This window comes from Equus caballus, chromosome 4, assembly GCF_041296265.1.
Source record: "Equus caballus isolate H_3958 breed thoroughbred chromosome 4, TB-T2T, whole genome shotgun sequence".
NCBI classification, from domain to species: Eukaryota; Metazoa; Chordata; class Mammalia; order Perissodactyla; family Equidae; genus Equus; species Equus caballus.
This window is the reverse complement of record NC_091687.1, coordinates 73723943-73751879: the sequence shown is the minus strand read 5'-3', so window position 1 is coordinate 73751879 and position 27937 is coordinate 73723943. Positions and strand designations below refer to the sequence as shown.

General features: G+C 39.9%; 1 protein-coding gene and 1 long non-coding RNA gene across 8 annotated transcripts in view; one reads left to right on the top strand and one right to left on the bottom strand.

Annotated features, from left to right (window-relative positions):
* Window positions 1–1115: 1115 nt before the first annotated feature.
* Window positions 1116–23065, bottom strand: LOC102147617 (LINE-1 retrotransposable element ORF2 protein). 2 transcript variants are annotated; one of them, XR_002807533.2, is made up of 6 exons: window positions 22936–23065; window positions 18614–18743; window positions 17995–18163; window positions 17467–17575; window positions 16663–16738; window positions 1116–16506 (listed from the first exon to the last, which is right to left on the bottom strand). It is a non-coding gene; the product is annotated as an LINE-1 retrotransposable element ORF2 protein (long non-coding RNA). The 2 variants fall into 2 exon arrangements; XR_011437945.1 differs by having other exon boundaries at window positions 17995–18158.
* A 4044-nt stretch (window positions 23066–27109) lies between these two features.
* Window positions 27110–27937, top strand: part of IMMP2L (inner mitochondrial membrane peptidase subunit 2) — an 854823-nt gene continuing 853995 nt past the window's right edge. The window contains exons 1-2 of one of the 6 annotated variants that reach the window (XM_023640174.2): window positions 27110–27224; window positions 27733–27805. The gene's annotated coding sequence lies outside the window, so the exon portion shown is untranslated. Of the gene's footprint in view, window positions 27410–27732; window positions 27806–27937 lie in introns of all 6 variants that reach the window. The other 5 variants (XM_023640173.2, XM_070264881.1, XM_023640171.2 and 2 more) reach the window with 5 other exon arrangements.

Genomic DNA, 27937 nt, shown 5'->3' with positions numbered 1-27937 from the left:
TTGTGGAAATTCATTGGTCTTTACAAGCCAAATTCATTAGCCCTCAATGATGCTAGCTTTCTCTTCTATCCCTGCCAAACAGAAATAAAATTTGGAAATCGGAAGGAAATAATTGTGTTGAAGTGGGCAATTAAGCACTATGATTATATTCAATTTTAAGTTATAAACTATTGCTTAATGAAGTTTACTTTTCTTTCCCCGGTAGTCTCTTCATTCTTTATTTCACTCCTCAAGCCAAAATCCACAATCCCAATCCCTGCCTGACATCTCCATATGAATATTTCCCAAATGTCCCAGAGTCAGCATGTTCAACCCCTGGTATTGATATCTTCCCAGGCTCCTGTGCTTTGAAGCTTCCCTGTCCTTCACCCTGTGTATCACTTTCCCAGGGCTCCTGTAACAAACTGCCACAAACTGAGTGGACTAAAATAGCAGAAATGAATTTTCTCCCAGTTCAGGAGGCCAGAAATTGGAAATCAAAGTATCAGAAGAGCCACACGCTTTCCAAAGCTTCTAGGGTGGGATCCTGCCTGGCCTCCTCCAGCTTCTGATGATTCCTGGTGTTCCTTGGTTTTCGGCAGCATAGCTCCAATCTCTGCTTCCATCTTCACATGGCCTCCTTCACTTTGCCTCTTATTCTCTACTTGACTGAACTCTAGTCAGGCTCCTCTAAGCCCTCTTTTTGACTAGGCCTCAACCTTGGTCTATCAAAACTGCAGACTCTGCACAAATGGTTTAGTTCATCCTCCCCTCCCCCTACCTACACACATTAAAAAACTTGAACAAACACAAGCACAGTTTCTAACAGCTCAAGGCTGAAGCCTTATGATGATAAGCCCAGCCCTTTTAAGTTCCTGCCTGGAAAAACTCAAAGCTGCCAAAAGAATTTACTGTTTGTTCCAGCCAACACCTGAAGATAGGGCCCTTGTCACCCAGGTTCTGTGAGAGGAGGAGCCTAACCTTATAAGTGCCAGTTGGCAAATTCAGATGGGTTTCACAGGGACCAACCCTCCTCCTCCCTCTCACTTTTTGTAAATTTCCACTTCCCTGGGACTGTTCAAACTCCCACCTTTCTCCCTCCTTACTCCTTCATTCTTCCTTTAAAACACCCAGTTACCTCTGCACATATTGAGGTTGAATTAAGTTCATGTGGGAGCCTCTTCCCTACTGTGATAATTTATTATTGATTAAAACCTAGTGTCTGGCTTTATTTTTGACACTTATAAGAACACTCTCATTGGAAATGGCTCATCCTAATCCAGTACGATCTCATCATGATCCTTACCTTATTTACATCTGCACAGACCCTATTTTTAAATAAAGTCATATTCTGAGGTTACAGGTGGACAGAAATTTTAGGGGGACACTATTCAACTCACTGCACCCCGTACATCCAATCAGTCACTGTGGCAAACGCTATCAATTGTCCGCCTAATATCCAATGCCTATTTGTTCCAAGTAATAATTTTTTTCAAAAGGACAATGTGATCAGCCCTTACCTACAGACCATAGTCAGCCTCAAGCAGACAAGACAGTCCTGTTCCCCACTTTCCCAGCCTCCAGCTAGAGACTGCCAGGTGACCTAGTTCTGGCCAATAACACCTAAAGTCAGCTGTGGAGGAGAAAGTTGTTGGACAGCATGAGGCGAAAACCAAGAGAACTGAGAAATAGCCCCGATATTGTCAAGCTTCTGCACTAACACCAACAGCCACCTACCTGCATCGTCTTGTGTAAAATAAGCCCCTACGTTAAGCTCTGTTCAGAGAAATTCTATTTCTTGGATCCAAATGCATTTCTAATTGATTTACTCACCAAGCTCGGTTAATTTTCTGTTTGAAATTTCTCTCCTATTTATTGCTTCCTTTCCATTCAATCAAGTCTTCATCATTTCTCACTAGACAATTATAACATCCTAATTATCCTCCCAGCTTCCCTGCCTCATTCCAGTCTCATCTATTCCCTGTGGGCCCACCAGAGTAATTGTTCTGAAACACAGATATGCCCTCTGCTCAAAAACTTTCCTCAGCTCCCAATTACTTAGAGAATAAAGTCTAAACTTGTTACACTAATGATTTGGCCTCAATCTATTGTGTTCTAGTCTCATTTATTCCATCCCTCATGCACTCCATACTTTGCACTACCAAATTACTTCCCTAGACACACTAGTATTTTCACATTTCAGCCTCTCTCTTCAGTCTGGAATAATTTTTGGGAATCCTACTTATCCTTAGAACCCAGCCCAAACATGTCTTTCTCCATGAAGCCCTCCATGGTCATCGAGTAGGAATTAATCCTTGAACTCACATGGCATGTTGTTAGTTCCTCTTTTTTCAGGAGTCCTTGGTTTTAGACTGCTTGACTTTCAGATAACTTGTAGCCCCATCCAGTGTACATCCACACATCTAAATCCTCTTTCCCATGCTGAATGCAGACTTTCATCCTTCACTGACAAACATTTCACGCTATCACAAGGTGCTTCTGCCTGACAGCTAAAGGTTTGATCTTGACAGCTTCATTATCTCCATCCCTTCGTAATGCTTGTGCAATTATTTAAATATCCTAATGCATTTGACTCAATATTTTATAAACATGAAGGTGATAATACTAACGAAAATATAATGGAGACTAACATTAAAATCATGACAGGGATTCAAATTTGCTGTATCTTTAGCTTTAATCAGATACTCATCATACTTAAATTGGCCCACCATGTTTAATTGCAAAGAAATGGTACAAAATTAGAGAATATGTGGAAAATATGAGAGTATATCGTTGAAGCTTGTGACAAAGTCCAAGTCGAGTAATGGGAGAAATGGAGACATATTTAAAATTATGGATTAAAAATCAGCTGCAAAATACATTGCAATTATCTAAAGACAGAGAAAAATCACAGGTCTTAGGACACAACTAAATATTAGGAATGCTTTTATCAAGAAAAGAATAAAGATTGGTACTCCATTTTTTTTTAATTAACAATGTTTAGAAGTTACATACTACAAAGTCAGCATTTTCTGCAATTTTCTGCAAAATCTCCAATAACAAGTCCTTCTCCCCAAAACAGAATTAACACTTTTTTAGAGAATAATAAGCACTATTTGAAGGAGATAGAGAACTGTAAATTGAGTGAAGAAATTATTTTAGAAAATTATTTTTGTCTCCAATGTTTAGTCTACCCTTTTAAGTTTTTAAAACTGTTGAAAATAATCATGTACACATTCTAGAACACTTAGGGGTAAGATAAACTACACATTCATACCATAATTAAAGATTGCGTAATACATTTAGCCCTGAATAAAGAGAATCTCCCACATGGTGAGTATGTCTGTAGCTCAACTTCTGTAGACACAGTACACAGGGAGGTGTTAATTAACTGCTCCAAGAGAACAAAGAATTTTTGATCAAATAAGTTTAGGAATGCCGTTTACTAAGTCCTATCTTGGAGATTCAAAATACACGTTAGCATATTAAAGAGGTCCGACAGTCAAAAACAAATCCATTTAACTTTGTTTAATGATTTATTCATAAAGAGGGAAAATTTTTTTACCTCAGCACACATATTAACAATCCTTTCCCAGCAAAAGACAACAAAGCCATACAAAAAATTAAACTGCTTTCCCTTAATCTCAATTTAGGAAGAGTGAAACGATGGATTTCAGGCAAAGAAAGACGCCTTATTATTTTGAATTTTATGTTGTACCTAGTACAACGTTTAGTACAGAAGCTCTCAATAAATTCTTTTTTTTTTTCCTTCTGCTTTTTCTCCCCAAATCTCCCCAGTACATAGTTGCATATTTTAGTTGTGGGTCCTTCTAGTTGTGGCATGTGGGACGCCACCTCATCATGGCCTTATGAGTGGTGCCATGTCCGTGCCCAGGATTCGAACTGGTGAAACCCTGGACTGCCAAAGCAGGGTGCGCGAACTTAACCACTCGGCCATGGGGCCAGCCCCCAATAAATTCTTATTAATTAATTAACTTAATTAATGAAAGAAAAAGGGAACATAGTTTGGAGTGTTTGGGGCTCTGAAAGGGCTTTTAAACCTACTAGACTTCCAACAAATGACATATATAATTTTTATTGTGGTAAACTATACATAACATAAAATTTATCATTTTACCTTTTTTTTTTTCTGAAGAAGATTCATCCTGAGCTAACATCTGTTGCCAATCTTTCTCTTTTTGCTTGAGGAAGATTCACCCTGAGATAACATCTGTGTCAATCTTCCTCTATTTTGTATGTGGGATGCTACCATAGCATGGCCACAGACGAGTGGTGTAGGTCCACACCCAGGAACCAAACCCAGACCCCTGAAGCACAGGGCACTGAACTTAACCACTAGGCCACGCGGCTGGCTCCCTAACTTTTTTAAGTGCACAATTCAGTGGCCTTAAGTACACTCACATTGTTGTGCAATTATCACCACTATCTGCCTCCAGGACTTTTTCATCATCCTAAACAGAAACTCTCTACCTATTGTAGGGAAGGAAAAAAGTTTTCCTCAACTCTCTTAGGGTACCTGGCTGGCCTGAAAATTAAGCTGACAAAGACAGATTAACAGGAGAAGAGCATACAAATTTATTCAAGGTAAGTTTTCCATGACACAGGAGCCTTCATAAGGAAATGAAGACCTGAAGAAACAATTAAACCTGAATGTTTTTGTGCTTACTTTGATGAAGAGCGGACAGTCGTGGAAAGATGTAACAGAACAAAGGTGAGCTAAGCGTAGTAAACTGGGGGAAGCTGGCAAGGCGTGTTAGTTCAGATTCTTCTTGGTGATGAGGATGCTCCTTTTCTCCAGGTATAGGGAAGGCACCTCTCAGGTGAGGGCTTTGTGACCTGCTTCACGGGAAGGTCAGAAATTCCTTCCTGAACACGTCATTGTTCGAATTCCTTCAGCTTGAGATATTCAATACGCCAAGGTGCCACGTTTTGGAGTACTGTGTACTGAATCCCATCACTATTAAACCGTAACCCCATTCTTTACTCCCTTCAGCCTCTGGAAACCTCTATTCCTTTTGTCTCTATGCATTTGCCTGTTCTAGGTACCTCATATAAGTGGAATCATACAATATTTGTCCTTTTGTGTCTGACATTTCACTTAGCATAATGTTTTCAAGGTTCATCTGTGTTGTTGCATGTGTCAGAATTCCATTCCTTTTTAAGGCTGAATAATATTCCATTGTATCTATATACTAAAGGGGTTCAGAACATGCCATCCCACAACATGCCACTAGGGCATATTGATTATTTTGAGCTGAAGGCACTTGAGAAACAACAGATGCAGAAAGGGCTCTCTGACCTCCTCCTTTCAACTTCAAAGCAGATAATAAAATTTCCCATGAGAGAGGTACCCTTTCTGTACCAGGAAGAGAAGAACATTCTTATCACTGGGGTCTGGAAACCTACGCTGAAGTGGGTCTATACAAACAAACCTACTAAAATAACCCTTATTTTCCGTTCGTTTCCCCTATATATTTCCTAGTCACTGTCCCACAATTTATTGCCCCTAACCCAAATCCCTTTGTCTTGTCACATCCCCACAATTTATCATTCTTTGCTTAAAAAAGTGTATAAGCTTTTGGACCTATGGGTTTCTTGAGTCTTCATTTTTCCTTTTGAAGATTCCCACGTACATGTAAAAATATTAAATAAAATTTGTATGTTTTTATCTTGTCTATCTGTCTTGTGTCACTTTACTTCATGATTCCCGACTACTTTAGGTATGTCTGTTCTTCTGATTCATTTTTTTTTATTATTATTAAACTTTTTTTTTTTAATGATTTAAAAAAAATTTTTTTTTCCTTTTTCTCCCCAAAGCCCCCCAGTACATAGTTGTATATTCTTCGTTGTGGGTCCTTCTAGTTGTGGCATGTGGGACTCTGGTACATAGTTGTATATTCTTCGTTGTGGGTCCTTCTAGTTGTGGCATGTGGGACGCTGCCTCAGCGTGGTTTGATAAGCAGTGCCATGTCCGCGCCCAGGATTCGAACCAACAGAACACCGGGCCGCCTGCACCGGAGCGAGCGAACTTAACCACTTGGCCACGGGGCCAGCCCCTCTTCTGATTCTTTTTTTTTTTTTTTAAATTTTTTTTTATTGAGTTATTGATAGGTTACAATCTTGTGAAATTTCAATTGTACATTAATGTTTGTCAGTCATGTTGTAGGTGCACCACTTCACCCTTTGTGCCCACCCCCCACCCCACCTTTCCCCTGGTATCCACTAAACTGTTCTTGGTCCATAGTTTTAAATTCCTCATATGAGTGGAGTCATACACAGATTATCTTTCTCTCGCTGGCTTATTTCACTTAACATAATTCGCTCAAGGTCCATCCATGTTATTGCAAATGGAATGATTTTGTTCTGTTTTGCAGCTGAGTAGTATTCCATTGAATATATGTACCACATCTTCTTTATCCATTCGTCTGTTGCTGGACACTTAGGTTGCTTCCACGTCTTGGCTATTGTAAACAGTGCTGCAATAAACATTGGGGTGCACAGGACTTTTGGGATTGCTGACTTCAGGCTCTTTGGATAAATACCCAGTAGTGGGATGGCTGGATCGTATGGTAGTTCTATTTTTAGTTTTTTGAGGAATCTCCATACTGTTTTCCATAGTGGCTGCACCAGTTTGCATTCCCACCAGCAGTGTATGAGGGTTCCTTTTTCTCCGCAACCTCTCCAACATTTGTTGCTATTAGTTTTAGATATTTTTGTCATTCTAACGGGTGTAAGGTGATATCTTAGTGTAGTTTTGATTTGCATTTCCCTGATGATCAGCGATGATGAGCAGCTTTTCATGTGTCTATTGGCCATCGGTATATCTTCTTTGGAGAAATGTCTGTTCATGTCTCCAGCCCATTTTTTGATTGGGTTGTTTGATGTTTTGTGGTTGAGTTGCAAGAGTTCTTTATATATTATGGATATTAAGCCTTTGTCAGATATATGACTTGCAAATATTTTTTCCCAGTTAGTGGGTTGTTTTTTTGTTTCAATCCTGTTTTCATTTGCCTTGAAGAAGCTCTTTAATCGGATGAAGTCCCATTTGTTTATTCTTTCTATTGTTTCCCTTCTCTGAGAAGACATGGTGTCCGAAAAGATCCTTTTAATACTGATGTCAAAGAGTGTACTGCCTGTGTTTTCTTCCAGAAGCCTTATGGTTTCAGGTCTCACCTTTAGGTCTTTAATCCATTTTGAGTTTATTTTGGTGAATGGTGAAAAAGAATGGTCAATTTTCATTCTTTTACGTGTGGCTTTCCAGTTTTCCCAGCACCATTTGTTGAAAAGACTTTCTTTTCTCCATTGTATGCCCTCAGCTCCTTTGTCAAAGATAAGCTGTCCGTAGATGTGTGGTTTTATTTCTGGGCTTTCAATTCTGTTCCATTGATCTGTGCACCTGTTTTTGTACCAGTACCATGCTGTTTTGATTACTGTAGCTTTGTAGTATGTTTTGAAGTCAGGGATTGTGATGCCTCCCATTTTGTTCTTTTTTCTCAGGATTGCTTTAGAAATTCGGGGTCTTTTGCTGCCCCATATGAACTTTAGGATTCTTTGTTCTAATTCTGTAAAGAATGTCATTGGGATTCTGATTGGGATGGCGTTGAATCTGTAGATTGCTTTAGGTAGAATGGACATTTTAACTATGTTTATTCTTCCAATCCATGTACAAGGAATGTCTTTCCATCTCCTTATGTCGTCATCCAATTCTCTCAGAAAGGCCTTGTAATTTTCATTATATAGGTCCTTCACTTCCTTAGTTAAATTTACCCCAAGGTATTTTATTCTTTTTGTTGCGATTGTGAATGGTATTGTATTCTTGAGTTCTTTTTCTGTTGGTTCATTACTGGAGTATAGAAATGCTACTGATTTATGCAAATTGATTTTATACCCTGCAACTTTGCTGTAGTTGTTGATTACTTCTAACAGTTTTCCAATGGATTCTTTGGGGTTTTCTATATATAAGATCATGTCGTCTGCAAACAGCAAGAGTTTCACTTCTTCCCTCCCTATTTGGATTCCTTTTATTCCTTTTTCTTGCCTGATTGCTCTGGCCAGGACTTCCAGTACTATGTTAAATAAGAGTGGTGATAGAGGGCATCCTTGTCTCGTTCCTGTTTTCAGGGGGATGGGGTTCAGTTTTTGCCCGTTGAGTACAATGTTGGCTATGGATTTGTCATATATGGCCTTTATTATGTTGAGGTAGTTTCCTTCTATGCCCATTTTGTTCAGAGTTTTTATCATAAATGGCTGTTGGATCTTGTCAAATGCCTTCTCTGCATCTATTGAGATGATCATGTGGTTTTTATTCCTCAGTTTGTTGATGTGGTGTATCACGTTGATTGATTTGCGGATGTTGAACCATACCTGTGTCCCTGGTATGAATCCCACCTGATCCTGATGTATGATTCTTTTGATGAATTGCTGAATTCTGGTTGCCAAAATTTTGTTTAGAATTTTTGCATCTATGTTCATCAGTGATATTGGCCTGTAGTTCTCTTTTTTCGTGGTGTCCTTGTCAGGTTTTGGTATCAGCGTGATGTTGGCCTCATAGAATGTGTTAGGAAGTGTTCCATCTTCCCTAATTTTTTGGAATAGCTTGAAAAGGATAGGTATTAAATCCTCTCCGAAAGTTTGGTAGAATTCCCCAGGAAAGCCATCTGGTCCTGGGGTTTTATTCTTTGGGATGTTTTTGATTGCTGTTTCAATCTCTTTCCTTGTGATTGGTCTGTTCAAATTGTCTGCCTCTTCTTGAGTGAGCTTTGGGAGATTGTAGGAGTCCAAGAATGTATCCATTTCCTCTAGGTTATCCATTCTGTTGGCATATAGTTTTTTGTAGTATTCTCTTATAATCTGTTGTATTTCTGCAGAGTCTGTTATTTCTCCTCGCTCATTTCTGATTTTGTTTATTTGAGCTTTCTCCCTTTTTTTCTTTGTAAGTCTGGCTAGTGGTTTGTCAATTTTATTTATCTTCTCAAAAAACCAGCTCTTCTGATTCTTTTTTGAATTGGTTGTAATATCTTGTTGATTCCCTCATTAATTAATGAGTTAAATAAAATCTTTAACATATGTTCATTTGATATTTGCATTTTACCATTTTGAAAATCATCTTTTAACAATCTTATCATTCTCAATAGTGATTATGGACTTAGTTCTCTCAGTGTGTTAGGTAAATCTTCAATATAAGCAACATTTTACCTCTGAACAAATTCAATTTTTTCCACTTATAAAGAAAGTCAACATTTACTAGGTTTTGCCTATTTTCCTATTAATAAAATATATGCTTATTAATTTTAAAAAGCATGATTTAATGTCCTCTCATCTCCCCATCTCAAAAAAGATTCTAGTAGTCTGTTGCTTATCCAGTCTAGGAGTCATTTCCTTTTCTGACAAGGTCACTCAGCTAGTAGATTAAGAAAATGTTATAGTATAACCAGGGGCACTCACAACTAGAATGTATGACTGACTATGTACTGGAGGGCTTCGGGGAGAAGGAAAAAAAAAAAAAAGAAGAAGATTGACAACAGGTGTTAGCTCAGGTGCCAATCTTTAAAAAAAAAAATACTGTCTTTAAAAAAGAAAATGTTATAGACGCAGTATATCTGTATATTTGGACTTAAACCTTGTAGTTAACCTTTTCTAATAGTTTCTGTATAAAATGGAGAAGTACAAACTGGGTGAGACTGCAATTAGTGCTGGCCTGCCTGACTGAATATTATATCAATGACTATTATACTCATTGTGGGGGTGATTTAGATTAATATTTGTTGACCACATGCTGTTTGTCAGGAACTTTTTACTGTATTATCTAATTTATGAAATATTATATTTATCCTGTGTGTGCTTGAGGGCCAAAGTAAGATTGGTGACTGAAAGTTACAGGGAAGATAATTTCACTGAGTATAAAAGCTACTTTTTAGTAGTTAGAGGTCTCTGAAAATGGAAGCCAACAGTTCACAAGGCAGAATATAGCAGAGAGGTTTAGAACACAAAGTTTGATGTCAGGCAGACTTGTGTTTGTGGGTTCAGGTCTGTCATACTAACTTCATGACTTTGGGAAAGCTTCTTCTTAGTGTACTAATTTGTAAAATTAAGATAACGAGGCGTAAGGAGAGAATATTTTTAAGTGTTTTTAGCACAGAATCTGGCACATAGTAAGCCTTCCACAAGTGGCAACTTTTAAAAATACTAGTAGTATTATTTTTTTGTTTGTGGTCCAAGAAGAAGGAGGAACACGTGGAACAGAATAAGTTCCCCTGAGCCCAGCCTAGATCAGCCAACCCCTAGATCACAACCACAACAGATGTGAGCAGAAACAACTGTTTGTTGTTTTAAGCCACTGGGTTTTGCATCTTTTTTTTTTACAAATGTCTCACAACCTAACTATCAGAAGGATAGATATTGTCTGGTGTATTACTTCAAAGAAGTCAGAGTATGTATTGCAAGTACACAACGACTTGTCAATTTATTTAAAAGGAACTGCGTAGTGTTTCCAAAAATATTGCAACATATATTCCTACGGATTTAAACATTAATCCCTTGCCATCTGTTCCTGCCATTTCTAATGGAAGAGTAGGAGAAACCTTCGTGGAGTCTTAATTGTCTCATTCATTTCTTCAGGAGTCTAGGAGTCCTCAGTTTATTTAAAATTCTAGTTAATTTTAGGTACGCATGCTCAAGAATAATCTCTGTGCATCATACCCAGTTTACTTTGAATTTTTGAATCTAATCTTAGCTGTGTACAAATAAAATACAAATGTAACTCTTATTTATTTGGGGCTAATTATCTAAATAATTTTTTCCCTTTCTTTTTTATTTTCCTTAATTTCCACAATTATCTCCTTTACAGAATTAAACAGGCCAATAAAAGGAGATAAACTCAAATCACATAGTTTTATTTCATATTGCTTTGTGGAAAGTATTAAAATATTTTAAACATAATTTTCAATTAACTATGAATTTTATCAGTAATTCATTCCTCTGTCTCAAGGTAGCATAGTGGTGTTTAGGATATATCTATAAAGTCTAAAGAAATATAGTCGGCCCACCATACCCATGGGTTCTGCATCTGTGGAGTCAACCAGCTGTGGACAGAAAGGTCTACAATGGCTGTGTCTGTAATGAACATGTACAGATGTTTTTATCTTGTCATTATTCCCTAAACAATACAGTATAACAACTATTTACATAGCATTTACATTGTATTAGGTCTTATAAGTAATCTAGAGATGATTTAAAGTATTTGGGAAGATGTGCACAGGTTATATGCAAATACTATGCCATTTTATATAAGGGACTTGAGCATCTGTGGATTTTGGTATCCATGAGGGTTCCTGGTATGCAAGGGGGAGGGGGGTCCTAGAATCACCACCCACCGCCAGATAATGAGGGACAACTGTAGTAAAGTTTAACTAAGTAACCAGTTATTTTGAAAGAACGTAGTTGTTTAACTGAATTCAGCTTTTTTGTCTAAATTGATTTGTACATCTGGTGGAATAGCAAATTGTCAACTTTCTGAAATGCTTATGTTGGCCTTTCCATTCATAACCTTAGGTCTCTCCATTAATTATTAATTCACAAGTTAAAATTAATCCTGAAGACAAAAGAATAATCCCAATGTTGATTGCTAAGACATATAGCTTCTTTCTTTTTTTAAAGATTGGCACCTGCGCTAACATCTCTTGCCCATCTTCTTTTTTTTCCTTTTCTTCTTCTTCTCCCCAAAGCCCCGCATACATAGTTGTAGATTCTAGTTGTAAGTCCTTCTGGTTGTGCTGCGTGGGATGCCACCTCAGCATGGCTTGATGAGCGGTGCCATGTCCGTACCCAGGATCTGAACCAGTGAAACCCTGAGCCGCCAAAATGGAGTGCGCGAACTTAAACTCTTGGCCACGGATCCGGTCCCTAGGTTCTTTTTAAAGTTCTGATATTAATCTTGTCTATGGTCTTGGGCAACTCGCTGAATATCTATGCAAAAAGACATTTGTTTGGGGTTATTTGTCCATCCTCTCTTCCCCTGGAATTGCTCTTTCTATTCGTAGTGATGGATCTCTGACAATCAGTTTGCCTCTACAAGGGCCTGTCCAACCGGCACTGCTGATTGCAAGACAGGTAAGGTCTTAGTTGTAGCCAACAAAAAATAACTCTGGAATATTTAAGAAGAAAGAATAATATTGCAAGAATTTAGGAGTGCTCACAGAATCCGTGAGAAGACCTGAAGAATTGGGCATGGAAAAAAATGAGCAATGAGGGCTGGCCTGGTGACGTAGTGGTGAAGTTCGTGTGCTCCACTTTGGTCGCCTGGGGTTCACAGGTTCAGATCCTGGATGTGGACCTAGCAGCGCTTGTCAAGCCAAGCTGTGGTGGCCTGTCACATACAATAGAGGAAGATTGGCTACAGATGTTCGCTCAGGGCCAATATTCCTCACACACACACAAAAAAGAGCAATGACCAAGGGAGACCAGGACACAGGCCAGCCAAAGTCATGCTGCAGAAAGAATCTGGTTAGGATGTGACTGCTGTCATTGCCAAGCAGTCATCACTGCATCGCCACACACTGAAAGTTGCCACTGGCACAACTGCCATGGGAACTAGATGCCAAGGCCATTGGTGCCACAGCTATAGAAAGAAAAATCCAAATTGTTTGTATCACTTACTCCTGATTCCAAGTTCCAGACAAGAGCAGGAGATTGGCTGAGCTTAGTTCACATGTCTTTGTTCCAGGAGCCAAAGACCTGGGAGTGGGAATATCCGCCCACCTAACTTGAGATTCTCTATAATTAGAAAGATGTTTGGATGTTGGGCAGACTCCACTGATCAAGGTTCACTAGAAGGACAACCTGGGCCAGTCAGATTTTCTCCCTGGATACACCTGAATGGAAACTTGATTTTAGCAGACCATTCTTGGTCTCTCAAATAAAGGAAGTATAAACTTGGGAGCTGCTGAGTGGCCATGATTTACCTGGTACGTGGACTGAGAAGCAGAGAAAGACTGTCTTTTGTGTGTGTGTGAGTGTGTGTGTGTGTGTGTGTGTGTGAAGATCCGAGCCTGCAAACTCCAGGCTGCCAAAGCAGAGCACGTGAACTAACTGCTATGCCACCGGGCGGGCCTGAAAGCCTGTCTTCAGGGAAAGAAAAATAAAGCAAATATGCAAAAGAAGAAGATAGGAGAGATAAAGAAAGACTGGGTTCAGCTCCTTCCTTAAGCTTGACTGCTCTGTTATCTTCTTAAATCATTTTCTTGCTTAGGCTGGCTCGAGATAGTTTTTTTTTGTTACATATGATTAGGGACAACAAAGACTCCTCTGTAATGCAAAATTAGTGTCAGAGGCAGGGTTTTGAATAAGCGATTCTTAATTAGGAAAAGTGGAATTGGTGAAGTCAAGGCAGGGTGAGGGGCAGGGAGAAAGCTCAACTCCCAATTTGAGCATAGAAATTTATCAATCTTTGTGCAGTGTTGAGAAATGAGTTAAATTTGTTTATTGTGTCCTACAACTCAGACCATTGTCCACCAAGCCATCAGGGGCCTTAGTAGAAAATACTAGTATACGTCTCCCTCTTTTTCAGCTGTCAGTGAACAGTGCAGCAAAAGAAAAAAATCAAGTTGAATTTGCATGACTGGAAGTACATAGAGAAAATCTGAGCTTCCAAATAGATTGCTGAGGTTCAGATGAGGAAGTAAATCAGGAAGGAGTGAATTGCAGTAGTCAAGTCCTGACCTGACTGCCTTTTTTGTGGATAAGATAAACGTCCTAACTGGGAAAGTACAGTACCCTGGAAAGAAGAATGGAGATATCCTGGAGGAAACAGAAAAGCTGGGGAACAGTGACCATATCCCCACCTCCTCACCCCTATCCTTCCAAAGTACCTCTCACTAGATAAAATAGGAGAATAAGGACAACATACCATAGCTGCTTAGAAAAAGGAGATTCTGCTCTTCTGGCTGCCTCACCTCAGGCCATGTTCTGGAGGGCTGTAGGGATGGTAGAACCTTCAAAGTTGCTTCAAAAACAGAGGCCTGAGTGGAGTGGTTAAATCTAGGCTATTCAGTTCAGAAGGTTGAAAATTTTCAGAGCATGACCTAACAAGATTTGTGATGTTGGATTTTAGAGAAGGGAATCCAAAATGAATGTGATAGCCAGCCAATGAGGCTTTATAGGAGTTGAAGCACCAATAAAAAAACTAAACCTGGTAAAAGGGGTCCACGCCTTTTACTCAAACCAGAAGGGAATGGAGACTCAGCTCTTAGGAAATCTTCAGATTCAATCCAAAAGATAGTAACACCAACTGGAAGTTCACTATTGGATCCCTGAGAAATTTTCCAAAGGATTAAGTCAAAATTATGCCCATGCAAGTCACTGCCTAGCAGAATAAACCATATGTTCTGAATGAGTGACCGTTGTGTGTTTTTTCTCCTTTTGTTACCTCTCTACATGGGTATTTCCCTCCAGCACTGTATACTAGATATACCAGGAGTGGTTAAATTTGTAATGTAATCCATAAATCATAAGAATATGAGGACTAAATTAAAACTGGATTAGACGAGGAAGTGGACGTCACCTGGAAATTGTATACAAGAAGAGCAGTGGCTCCAAGACATTGCTTTTGTGTGTAATGGATCATCCATCCATTACTCTGGGTAATCCCTTCACTGCACAGCATATATGAGTGGGTATGTATGTGTATTTGCATTTGAACATGGGGTAGTTGGACCTTAATATCAAGAATATCTTTGTAGGGTTTGGCCCAGTGGTGCAATGGTTAAGTGTGCACATTTCACTTCGGCGGCCCTGGGTTCGCCAGTCCGGATCCTGGTTGCAGACATGGCACTGCTTGGCAAGCCATACTGTAGTAGGCATCCCACATATAAAGTGGAGGAAGATGGGCACGGATGTTAGTTCAGGGCCAGTCTTCCTCAGAAAAAAGAGGAGGATTGGCAGCACATGTTAGCTCAGGGATAATCTTCCTAAAAAAAAGAAAAAGAAAAAAAAGAATATCTTTGTAATATAGGGATAGAAGTGTGTTTTCTGAATACACTTTTTGGGATACCTATCTAGCCATCTTTTTCTAGGAATTGCCTCTCCCATCCATAATGGTGATCCCCTGGCAGCCATGATTTTCCCTTGAGTGACTCTGCTAGAGCCATAATTGATTGGATCTAGATGAACACCTGGTTCAAAGGGGCCAATTAGTTTTTCTATGTCCAGACATAGAAATTGGTAATTGCAGGAAGGCTATTCTCTTCCCATCTCCACATCCCTGCCTTAGTTCATCATATGAAATTCTTATTCTCTTGGAAATATTATGGAAAAAATTTCTGCCCTTCTCTCCACCCTTCAACCTCTCACCCCCGTGAAATTTGGTGGAGTGACTTATGTAATTGGTGAGTTTGGGAAAAGGGTCATTGCACATGTTCTGACCAGGCTTTTTTTTCTCTTCTTGTATGTGTGCAAGTGGAGTGTGCTCACTTTCTAGATGCCTTTCCCATATGATACGCTCACCAGGTCAGGCCTGCTCCTGAGATGGAAGAAATGCCATTGCTTGATAATCTGCCTGTGACTGAGTGAGTTCAATTCAAGCAAAAAGTTGTAGAAAATTCCATTTTTGCCCCAAGTCCAAGTCACATTCTCCAATCCACTTTTACTGTGGTTATTTATCAGTTGACTTAGGAATCAGAAGGGAGAATGATATGATGAATTGGCACCATAAAGCCCAAAATAATTGAGGCAGCCCATCATTTGGGGCTGGTCTTTTGAATGATAGAGATGTAAATTAGGGAGCTTTGGCGTAAATATCTTCCACCTATCATGTGGCTGGGAAGTACAGAAAATACATCTGTAGAGATAAAGAACAAAGCAATTTATAGAGAGAAGCAGAGTCACGATCTGGAGAGAGTTCTGATGGCTTCTGTCCCATTTTGGAGCCCAGCTGCTTGCAGTAGCCTTAGGTTCTATGAAATACCACTTAATCTTATATTGTCTTTCATTTTTGCTTAGGCTAGCTCAAGTTGCTTTTATAATTTAGAAATATCCCAACCAATACCCTCTCTGAATTTCATTATTCTCATCCATAAATGGCAATTTTAATACTTGTTCTATGTATCTCACTAGGAGAATAAAATGAGATAATAGAGATAGAAAGAATCATAAATTCTTTTTTTTTTTTTAAAGATTTAATTTTTTTCCTTTTTCTCCCCCATGCCCCCTGGTACATAGTTGTATATTCTTCGTTGTGGGTCCACCTAGTTGTGGCATGTGGGATGCCGCCTCAGCGTGGCTTGATGAGCAGTGCCATGTCCGCGCCCAGGATTCGAACCAACGAAACACTGGGCCGCCTGCAGCGGAGCGCGCGAACTTAACCACTCGGCCACGGGGCCAGCCCCCAAGAATCATAAATTCTTAAGGGCCGCCTTGATAACATTCCCAATAAGAGGCTGTCCAGCTTTTTTCCTTGACAGGAAATCACTATTTCTTGAGGCAATCTGATCTCTTTTCAGGGTTCTCGCCTTGCTAGAAAATGGATATATATATGAAATCAAAATTTTCTTCCCTGTAACTCCATCTCATTTATCCTAATTCTATCCTCTTGGGTCACACAGAATAAATGCAATCCCTCTTGTTCAGGACTGCCCTTGAAGGTTATGAAGATAGTTACCAAATGCTCACCTAAGGCGTTTCTTCCATAGGCTGAACGTTCTCAGGTTGTTTAACCCTACATTGTGATTTCCCTGCGTCAGAGTGCCTAGAATGACCAAGTAAGTTTGGAGAGAGTTGGAGAGAGAAAAAATTTTGATTAAGGCTTCATCATTGAAAAAGAAAAAAGAATAGACTTTGCTAATAAGGCAATCAGTCACAGCATTTGCATTTTTATAGTGTTTTCAAATTCCCAACAGATATCTTCATGATTCAGGAAAAAAATAGGAATTCCCAGGAATTCGCAAATCATAAGTTATTATGTATTTTTTGTTGTACTTATGTGTTTTTAAATAAAATGAGTGACCATAATAGTAAGCAGTGTATCATTTTTTGATGATAGGGTTATACTAAAAGTTTTTAGAAGTTTTTCTATAAAAGTGAATACAAAACAATAAATGTAAGTTACAAGAGCATGTATTTCAATAACATGTAAAAATGATCTCTGATAATAGAAAAAATTAAAAGAAAAGAAAGTTAACACTAAATAAATATCAAGTAAAACGGATTAAAAAACTTGAAAGGTAGCAACAAAATATGTAAAAGTTATCATTCTTAAAAAAAAAACATTTTAAATATACAATGCATAAATTGCCCTATCTGATAGTCCTGATCTGTGTTTTGTAACAAATATTCTAGATGTAGAAAATTTTCTTTTATTTTGTGTTGACATTTGTTGAATTGTTAAGAGTGTGTGCAAAAGCATCTTGAAGTTGAATATTATAGCATGCATAGCTTCATATAAGCACATTTATTTGTTTTATTTCATCTGCTTACCTTGATTTTGGAAATTGATATTGCTTTCGATACTTCTGATTTTAGATCAATTTTTGATTTCATGTTGGAATATTCCACAACAATTCATATCTTCCTGGCATTTCTTTTTCTAAGGTATTTACAAAGAGGACTTTTGGTGAAGACCAAATTGAAGTTGCCTCATTCCTCCCAGGTCCTCCTTCTTAGAACTAAAAACCCTGGGCATAGTTCAACAAACATGCATGGAAAGACTCTGAAGTTCAAAAGAAGGTGACTCCTCAGGTACCTTGGGACTTGAGGACCAACACTGCAAGGGGTTCCCTGGGTTTCCTTGTTACCTCCCATGTATCCTGGACAGGACCCTGTAGAAGCTTCCAACCTGGAAGCACCAACAGACATGCAAAAAAAGCTCTAAGAAAACCCTATTTAGCCAAAACTTTTTGGTAGTACCTGCCCTACTCTAGCAAACACCAATGGAAAAACTGTACCCCTCCCTCCCTTGACATTTCACTGGGGCCAAGCGGGGAGCTGTTTTTCCACCCCACTCACTGGAAACAGACAGCAGCACTTTGATTCCACCCAGGTTGGTGTTGACTGGTTGAGGGGGTTGCTGCTCTTCCATCCCCTGTCTGGCAGAAGCAGGTCTTCCTCAATTCCTCACCAGGATAGTGTCAGCAGGGTCCAATGAGCTGTACATCCACAACTGGCAGCAACTAGACTTAATGAGGCAGTAAGATGTGGATTTGTCACAACTATGCCTCAGTTCCCACCCATCCCCCACCCCACCTCCATGGTCCTTGGGGCCCAGCAGGGAGCTAAGCCTCCATCCCTGCCCAGCATCAACAAGACTGAACAAGGAGGTATAACTAAAGTCTAGTCAGCACTCCACTTCCTCCCCCAGCCCCCACACCCCATGCTAGCAGGGCCCAGTGGGTTGCTAAGCCTCTACTCCTAGAGGAAGGGCCAGTTGACACTGTTTACTTCCCTCCCCTCCCCTGGTGTCAGCGAGGCCCAGTGCAGAATTAAGAGCTGAAATTCCACCCCAATCCTACAGCAATGAAATGGTGCATATCAGCTGTCTGCTTCTCCCCTCCCTGGTGGCACCCCCACTCAGAGGCATCGAGGTGGTGTGAGTGCCTTACTTCCACTGGGAAGGTATCAACCTCACCTGCTGACATCTGGGCAGAGTGAGTGAGTGAATTGTCCACTTTTGCCTGGGTGGTGTTGGTGGGGCTCAGTGGGAGGCTGAACAAACAAAATCCCCTGGCCCTCCTGCTATGTCTCAACAGGGGGACTGCCTGTTTAAAAAAGAAGATTAAATGAGATCCAGAGTCTTATAACATAATAGCCACAATGCCAGGATATAATTGAACATTACCCATCACACAAAGAACTAGGGAAATCACAACTTTAATGAGAAAAGAAAATCAACAGATGCCAAAACCAAGATGAATCTGATGTTGGAATGATCTGACATGGATTTTAAAGCAGATATCATAAAAATGCTTCAACTAACAATTATGAATTCTCTTGATACGAACAAAAAAAGTAGAAAATCTCAGCAAAGAAAAGTTATAAGAAAGAACTAAATGGAAATTGTAGAACTAAAAAAGACAATAACAAAATAAAAAACTGGCTGAATGGATTCAACTGTAGGGTAGAGAAACTACCAATAGAGTTGGTGAACTTGAGGACAGAGCAATAGACTTGATCCAACCTGAACAACAGGAGAAAATAGACTGGACCAAAAAAATGAACAGAGTCTTAGGAACCTGTGGACAATAACAAAAGAGCTTACATTTGTATCATTGGAGTCCCAGTAGGAGAGGAGAAAGAATGTGAGACTTAGAAAGTATTTGAAGAAATAATAGTTAACTTCCCAAACATGGTGAAAGACATAACCATACAGATTTAAGAGGTTGAGCAAACCCTAAGTAGGAAACAGCAGCAAAAAAATAATAAAACAATAAGATATCTCAATACTTCAGAAAACTAAAGACAAAAAAAAAAGTTTTGAAAGCAGTCAGCAAGAAACACCACATTACTTATAAAGGACTAAAACAATTTGAATGAGAGCAGATTTCTCGTCCGGCAACAATGGAGGCCAGAAGGAAGTGGCATAAGATTTTTCAAATACTGAAAGAAAAGAATTGTCAATCCTACATCTGGTGAAAATATCCTTCTGGAATGGGGGGGGGGGGGGAGGGAAATAAAGACATTCTCAGATGAAGGAAAGCAGAGAATTTCTTAATTATACATTTTAATCATGTGCAGTTTTAGCCATTACCGCAGAATTTTGTATCGATTTTTCCTGCTAAATCTATGAATTCAGTGTTTTCAGGTTTCAGAGTTATCTACAAGATATGAATCTTGTTTTTTTTTCATTTTAACACTTTTTTACTATGTGCAGTTTTATTTTGAGTTGTTTCTCCCACAAGTAGTTATTATGGATTGAGGTTTGTAATTATTATCTGGCTAAATCATGAGAGAATTTAAGCAATTCCTTCAGATATGGCAGGATTGTCAATCAAAAGCCAATGAAAAGAACTGCGAATTTTACTATTTTAGAGTTCCAGGAAATCTTTAGACAAAATATGAGGCAGGCCAGGGTCCTCCATGTAACTGTTTCCTTCTTCATGAATCGAAGGATTTGGTCAACTGTGGATAGGAGATAATCATTTAGTAAGCTTTAGGCAGTTCCATTCCCAAGAGATGATTCATATAAGGTATGGTAAGGGAAAAAAATGAAAAAGATGAGCTATTCTTTAGTCTTTATATTTTGTACTGTCACCTGTCGTTTTTCTGTTTGCTGCTTATTATACGTCTCTAAGAGAACAGAGGAACCCAGCCTCTCAGTGTACCAGATAAGAAAGACAAAGTCTTAACTGGATGGCATCATTGTCAATCATCTTGTGTATAAAAAAGGGAGGCAGGTCATCTACCTGTGAATGAGTGAGTAGGGCATATCCATGGAGCTTGATTTTTGATGCTTCTCTCTTATTCTAGTAGTTACCAGACCTTTGAAACCCAACATGGATGATGTCAAACCATGAGTAGAAAATATAGGGACTTTTGGGAAAACTCTTCTAATTGATTTTTATATTTCAGGAGGTCTGAATCTTTACCTGACTTGTACAAATATTCTATTAATTGATTTAGAGGAAAGGCAAAGAGAAGGAAGGATTCTTTGATTGTTGGTCAAAAATTATCCTACAACACTGAGAGAATAAATAAACACTCTTTCTGAAAATGTGAATCTAAGTTAGTCATATCTTCTGGTCATTTTTTGTATAGGTGCTGACTCTCCACACTGTAGGTTGACTAAGAAACAGAGTAAAGACTCTCTTTAAGGTTAAACAAAGTCAAAATTTCCTGCTTAGAATTTGGCAAGGCAAGGCTGAGATTTGGACAGTAAAGAGAAAATTAGCCATGTTTTTAGATTCAAACAGCTTATTACTTAGACAGCAAAAGCAAGACTAACCGAAGGTGCCAGCTCCCCATATCTCTTACACAGGGTGACACCGAGACAAAAGGGCACAGATTACTGCAACATGGATGATAGGACACTCTTGCTGAGAGCCAACGCTGTGCTTCAGGTTAGCTGATTTATAGCCTGCAGTTACACCCTAAGGAGGGTGTAGTAGAAAGTTTCACACCTCATCAGAACCAGCAGGCAAAGAGAAACTGTCTTATGACAGCCCTCCTGAGAGATAGGGAAGTAAAAGAGAAACGCCTGGCAGCAGCTCCTCACAAACTGCCAGGATTTTGGGTTATGGGAGGATCAAAGGGTGTTCTACCAAGACTGAGATCAGCCACGGTTAGGCCTTGCTTGCCTGGCCTGTGTGGGGAATGTGGCCGTGGTAGAGTCGTTCCCTTACATTGAGTTTCTGCAGCCATTTGTGTGCTTGTGATTTTGTTAACCAAAAAAAAAACTGACTCTGGACTGAATAAATTTTTCCTTCAGGTAAAAGGAAGATCAATCAGAATGATTATTCCACTAAAAATGAGCTTAAACTAAAAGGTAAGTCTTCACTAAATCAAAAAGTCATTGCTTGGTTCAAATTCTAAATTGTTAGAATTGACATATAAAAATGCCAAGTAATAGGATATATTGGAGTATATGAGGAAGCCATTTTGTGTAAACCTAATTTGGCCTGACCTTGTCTTTCCAAAAGGGCCTGACGGAGGCCGTTGAGCATGCATTGTATATCTGCTTTAGAAACTCCCTATGGCAAGAGCAAAGGCCCTTGAGATAAAGGTGCAACATCCCTCCCCCTCACAACGTTGGCATTTCTTTAAGGATTAAGCATCTTTCCTTAGGCTAGAAACTGATTGCTGTGCTCACCTGTGACCACCCAGCTCAAGACAATAGACTTGCCTCCTATGCCCTCCAAGAGAGCCGACCCACTACCTGCTGTGTCCATCAAGCGCTGTGCTGACAGGGCAATCTTGTGACTATTGTGGGGGGACATGTCAATCATATGTGAAACGTCCTGTATGGGGGTATATAACCACTCTGTATACCTCACTTCTTTGGTGCCCTGTCTTCCTTCGGGAAGAAAGGCCCCGGGCCATGGTCCTCAGATTTCAGCTCAGAATAAACTCACCCAAATTTTCATTTATAGATTGGTTATGGATTATTTTCGTCGCCAGAATAAATCAAGTCACTTTACGAGAGCCAGTTATCTGCCTCCCCATTTTCCACACTCCTGCCCCCCAGCTTTTCTGTCCACCCACTTGCCCTGCTTTGTGAAACAAACATAGATGAATGAGAGACAGAAGGCAGGAAGAAGCCAGGAGAAAAAAATTGCTTGCCTGTTCCCCTCCTGAAGGACAGCTCTGTTATGTGGTGGTTTCATCCAGCCTTCTTGAGACGTCCCCTGGGACCAAGCAGCCAACTGTACATCCTGTGAAGCCTTAGCCAGCTTGTGACAAACCATCTGTATTTTCCTTCCCTCTGTCCTTACCTCACTCCCTCTCTCCCCTCACTCTCGCTTTTCTAGGACTGCACCTGCCACCCCCTACCCCAATACAATTTTAGCTCATGCACTTTCTCTTAAGCACTGTTTTCTAGAAAATTGGGGCTAAAGCAGTCACTTATATTTATTTAAAAATTTTTATTATGAAAAATTTCAAACATATACAAAAGCAGAGGGAAAAGTACAATGAACCCTCATACACTCATCACTTAGATTCAATAATTATCCACTTTTGTCACATTTATGTCATCTATCCCTTTTTTCCTTTTTATTTTCAGTTCAAGTATTTTAAAGCAAATCTCAGTACATCATTTAACTTCAACATACTTCAGAATATCTCTGCAAAGATGATGGACATTTTCTTAAATAAACACAACGTAATTACGACACTTAATAAAATAATATTTCTTTGGCATTGTCTACTACTAGTCCATAGTGAAATATCTGTGATTGTCTTAAAAGTCTTTTTACTACTGTGATGTTTGAATCAGAACCCAAACAAGGTTCTTACCTTTCATTTGGTTGCTGTACCTCTTTAGTCTAGAGCTTCTTCTCACCTCCTCCCTCTCCTTTTTGTCCTGTTACTAACTTGATGCAGAGACTGTCAGTTGTTTTAGAGAGTGTCTCACCTTCTAAATTTGTCTATTTCCTTCTCTGTGGTGTCACTTAACTTGTTCCTCCAACCCTCATGTTTCCTGTAAGCCTCTGAGTGGGAAGTCAGTTCTAAGGCTTGATTAGATTCTGGTTTTGTTTTCGTTTTGTTTTGGCAACACTTTCATAGGTGTGCTAAGGGCTTCAAATGACCGTAGATCAAGAGGCACACATGTCTGGAGTCTCATTTGTAGCAATACTTAGATCATTAGGTTGAGGTAGTGACACCCTGATCTCCCCCGTGGTACCTTATGGACTTTTCATCTAATGGTTTCATCCACTGATGATTGTTGCCTAAATCATTTATTTAACGAAGGATTGCTATATGGCGATTTTTCCAAGTCTATTATTTCTTTCATATTTATTATAAAAACAACTTCCCCTCAACAAGTATTTGGTTTTCTGAGCTACAGTTCAAACAGGAAAGGCAATGTAAGTTCTAATTCTTTTCTTTTAATTGAAAATTTTAGAATAAGGAGTTAGTGCCCTATTTATTTGCAAGTGTCCAATGAATTGTTCTATTTTTTTTGCTTTTGTTTTTAGCTTCCTCCCTTTGGAGCATCATGTCTTCGGAGCATGGATTTTTATAGATTCAATATGTTTCAAACAACTGCATTCATTAATTTGCTGATGCTCAGATTGTCCCATCTTTGGCCAAAAGACCCTTTGGTTTTGGTTTCTGTGACCTTTTGACATACTCATTTGTTGTGAATGGATTTCTTGCTTTGTGGCACAAGCTATCCCATGCTCATCGTGTATGTATCCTGCCCCAGACCTGAAATCAGACGTTCCTTGAGCAGCCCTGGTTTCTTTTAGTTGGAAATTGTATTTAAAAATCTAAAATGTATGACTTACATTATTTTATTTGTAGTAAAAATGAAAGCTTATATATCTAAAATTTCATTTCAAGGCAGTCGCTTTAGAACCTGGTATTTATTTACTCAATAAATAAAACTATAATTGCTTGTTTTACTTTTATTTTAAACTCATTTTAAAATTATTTATATAAAAGGAGACACGCATTCATTGTAAGTACACTTAAAATTGGGTTAATAACTATATACCATGTTTCATTTTTCCAGATGGCACAATTTATATTCAAAATTTCCCAGAAAGTTTGAAATGAGGGATATAAATGAAATCTCAAATGTTTTCATGTATATTCAAATAAGAATATCAGTTTCATCGGAGTTGCTACAGTAAAAGCTTTGAACAAACTTTCAGAATTGAGATGGTTTGATGCGAGCTGTCAGATTTGAGTTGTAGCTTGGAACAAGTGAAGGGCTGTAACTTCAGGTGTTGGCAGACTCTGCTGTGGGAACGCATGATATTCAAACAAAAGAAACGCAAAATGCTCTTTGGCAGCAGTTCTCAAAGTGAGGTCTGAGGATCCTCGAGGTTACTAAGACTTTTTTAGGGAGTTCGCAAGATCTTCCCTTTTTCAACTGAATTTGTACGAGGACTGATTTTCTTCAAATCTTAGCTGTAACAACACGTCTCAACAGAGTAAATGCAGAAGCAGAATATGAGAATCCAGCTGTCTCTGTAAAGCCTGATATTAAAGAGATTTGCAAAAATGTAAAAAAAGGCCACTTTTCCCACACATTTTTTAAAAAAACAGTCATTATTCAAAAAATGTTCTTTATAGTAACAGGTAACAGGGTTTATTATTTTAAAAATGACTTGATAAACACATGTCTAGAATTTTTCTCAGTTTTAATTTTTAACACAGTAAATAGGGTCATATATAACTCATACAAACAAAAGCTCTTTAAAGTCTTCAATCACTGGGGCCGCCCCGTGGCCGAGTGGTTAAGTTCGAGTGCTCTGCTTGTGTGGCCCAGGGTTTTGCTGGTTTGGGTCACAGGTGTGGACATGGCACTGCTTGGCAGGCTACGGTGAGGCGGCATCCCACATGCCACTGCCAGAGGCACTCACAACTAGAATATATAGCTATGTACTGGGGGGTTTTGGGGAGAAGAGAAAAAAAAAAAGATTGGCAACAGTTAGCTCAGGTGCCAATCTCTAAAAAAAAAGTCTTCAATCATTTTTAAGAATGTAAAGAGATCTTGAGACCAGAAAGTCTGAAAACCTCTATGATACCTTGCACTATCTGTTTACTAATTGTAAGTATGTATGTATGGGAATAGATTTGAAATATAAATATATTGACAGAATTTGTACACAATTATTTCAAGTTAACTTTGCTTAAATATCTCCCTGAATATTAGACATGAAGTGTAACCATAATTTAATTTTTACCTTAGGCGTATATGACTCATTTTCTCTCTGTGACATCAATGCCACATAAAGGGCTCCTCCAATATAAGGATACTACTCATCATATTTCAACTCCACACATAAAGCCAAATATGCAATTTAGAATTTAATTGAGGATTGGAAGAAAATGAGACATTCAGAGGCTTTACCCCAGCTTCTTTTTTTAACATACTACTTGTTTTAGAGCAGTTTTAGGTTTACAGAAAACTGAGCAGAAAGTACAGAGTTCTCATACATCCCCTGACCCCAAACTTGAATGGCTTCTCCAAGTATCCCAGCAGGAAAGAGGTACATTTGTAACAGCTGATGAACCGGCATTGACCATCATTATCACCCATAGTCTGTAGTTTACATCAGGGTTTACTCCTGGTGTTGTACATTGTATGAAGTTTGACAAAGGTATAATGACATGTATTGCCCTGACAGTATCATACAGAATATTTTCACTGCCCTAAAAATCCTCTGTGCTCCTCCTATTCTCTCCCTCCTCCCTAACTCCTGGCAACCAGAGATCTTTTTACTGTCTCCATTCTTTTGTCTTTTCCAGCATGTAATATAGTTGGAATCATACAGTATTTAGCCTTTTCAGATGACCTCAGCTTTTTTTTTTTAAGTACATTTGATGAATCTTAGTGACAAAGTCAGGTCAGACTTAATAACTCTTTTTGTGTGTTTATTCACTTTCCATTATAATAAAATCCACACATACCTGTCTTTGTTGTTTATCTTTGAACATTCCATTCTAGACTGTCAGCTACAAGTGGCCAGGAACTCCATCTATTTAATGTGGGGGTCACAGTGCCAATAGAGCTCAGTCCAATTTACACATAGGTCTCCACTGCTATTTGATGAGAGTGGTCCTCTCAGCTAAGTGCTCTTGGATTTAAATCCTTAAGCATTGGCAGAAAAAAGCTTACCCTACAGTAATTATTTCAGTGACAAATAAAAAAAAAGTATAAAACTGGCACTTATCCCTTTCACAGGAGAGCAATTTTATTCTCCTTAGAAGACTCAAGGAGTTCTAGTTATCAGGTCATTTAAGTCTCTGAGTAGATTCTTAAAACTTTAGAATTAATTTTGAACCGAAAGCACCAGAGCATCTGGAATTTACATTTGTATTAAACGATTTGAAAATGCACTGAGTAGTTTGTCAGTATCCAGAAGGACAATAAAGACAGACATGATAAGGGATATAATTGAGGGAAGGGTAAAAAAAAGAAGAGAGAGAAGAGTATTTAATATATGTTCGGTAGTTCTAGGTTCCACTTTCTTCGTAGGCTGTAATAACCCCGTTAAGAGTTTATACCATTTGAAGGCAAAAGCTTAGGTATCAAATTCCAGTTTCTCCAAAGTAAACCATCTGTTCTGGATTATTCCTTTTGGCTTGCCTAGAGGCAGAAAAGTTGAATAGTTTTCCTTTGGGCACCTTAGTAGAAAAAGCTCAGTGAGGAGGAGTCCAGAGGGGAGAGAGCTAGTAAGGCTCTTTGACACTATAGGTGTGCCTGAAAGTAACTGTTGAGTCTCGTTTCCTGACCTGTAAAACAAGGGGAGGGGCTGAAGACACAGCTTCATAGATTTTCAGCTCTTTGCTGCCCTCTCAGCTATTAGTACGGTCCTGTGCTTGAGTAAGTGCTCAATGAATGACTGCTCGCTGAAAGAGCGTTATTTTTGATTCGTTGCAAATCCGGGCCAGATTTTGGATCCAACCCGGTCGGGCACTCGGGGTGGGGGTGGGGGGGGCCCGCGGGGCGAGCGAGGAGGCGGAGCTTCGCGCGGCTCCCGCGCGGTGGGGGGCGCGGGGGCGGAGCGTGCCGCCGACAGAGGGCGGGGCCCTGGCGGGGACTTCCCCCGGGCTGAGCTGCGCAGCGGGTGCGGAGGGCGGGCGCTGGGCGGCGGGTTGGGGGCTCTGAGAGGGTGGGCTGACGGGCGGCGCCGACGCGTGGAGGTCCTCGGGGTTCGGGCCCCTTCCCCGGGAATTGGCCCCTGGCGGGGCGGGTGTTGCCGGGAGGCGGAGGGCTGCTCGGCCGCGAGTGCCGTGGTGATCGCCGGCATGTGTGCGTGCGCGTGTTTATCTGAGGCCCCGTGCGGCGCCCCTGCCTCTTCCTTGGGCTAACTCGGGTTGGAAAGCGGCGCCTAGCGACAGCGACGCCTAGCCCGGAGCGACCCACTCATCCCCGCCGAGCAGGCACCCCCAGATCGCGCCCTCTCCTCGTCCCCCACAAAGGGGACCACTCCGACCCCCAGCCCTGGCCGTGAGGGAGCGCTGTGGGGACGCGCCGCCTTCCGCCTGGAAGCCTTGGGCAGGTGGTGGGAGTGCATAAGGCTTGAATATCAGGATTTTAAAGCACGTGTCTGTCTCTATCATTTTTACTTTTAGGGCTTTGGCCAAATTGGGCGAGGGCACAAAATAACCACTTACCCCTTCTCACCGAGGAAGAACGGGAGAAAGGGTAAGTAAGGAATGATCAGGGGTGGAAGGATCTAGGACTGTCCTGAGAGAGAGTAAGGGAGAGAACGTCTACATCCAGAGCTGCCCCTGGGGGATCTCGGGGCCAAGTTGTACCTTTTCATCAGGAACCTGA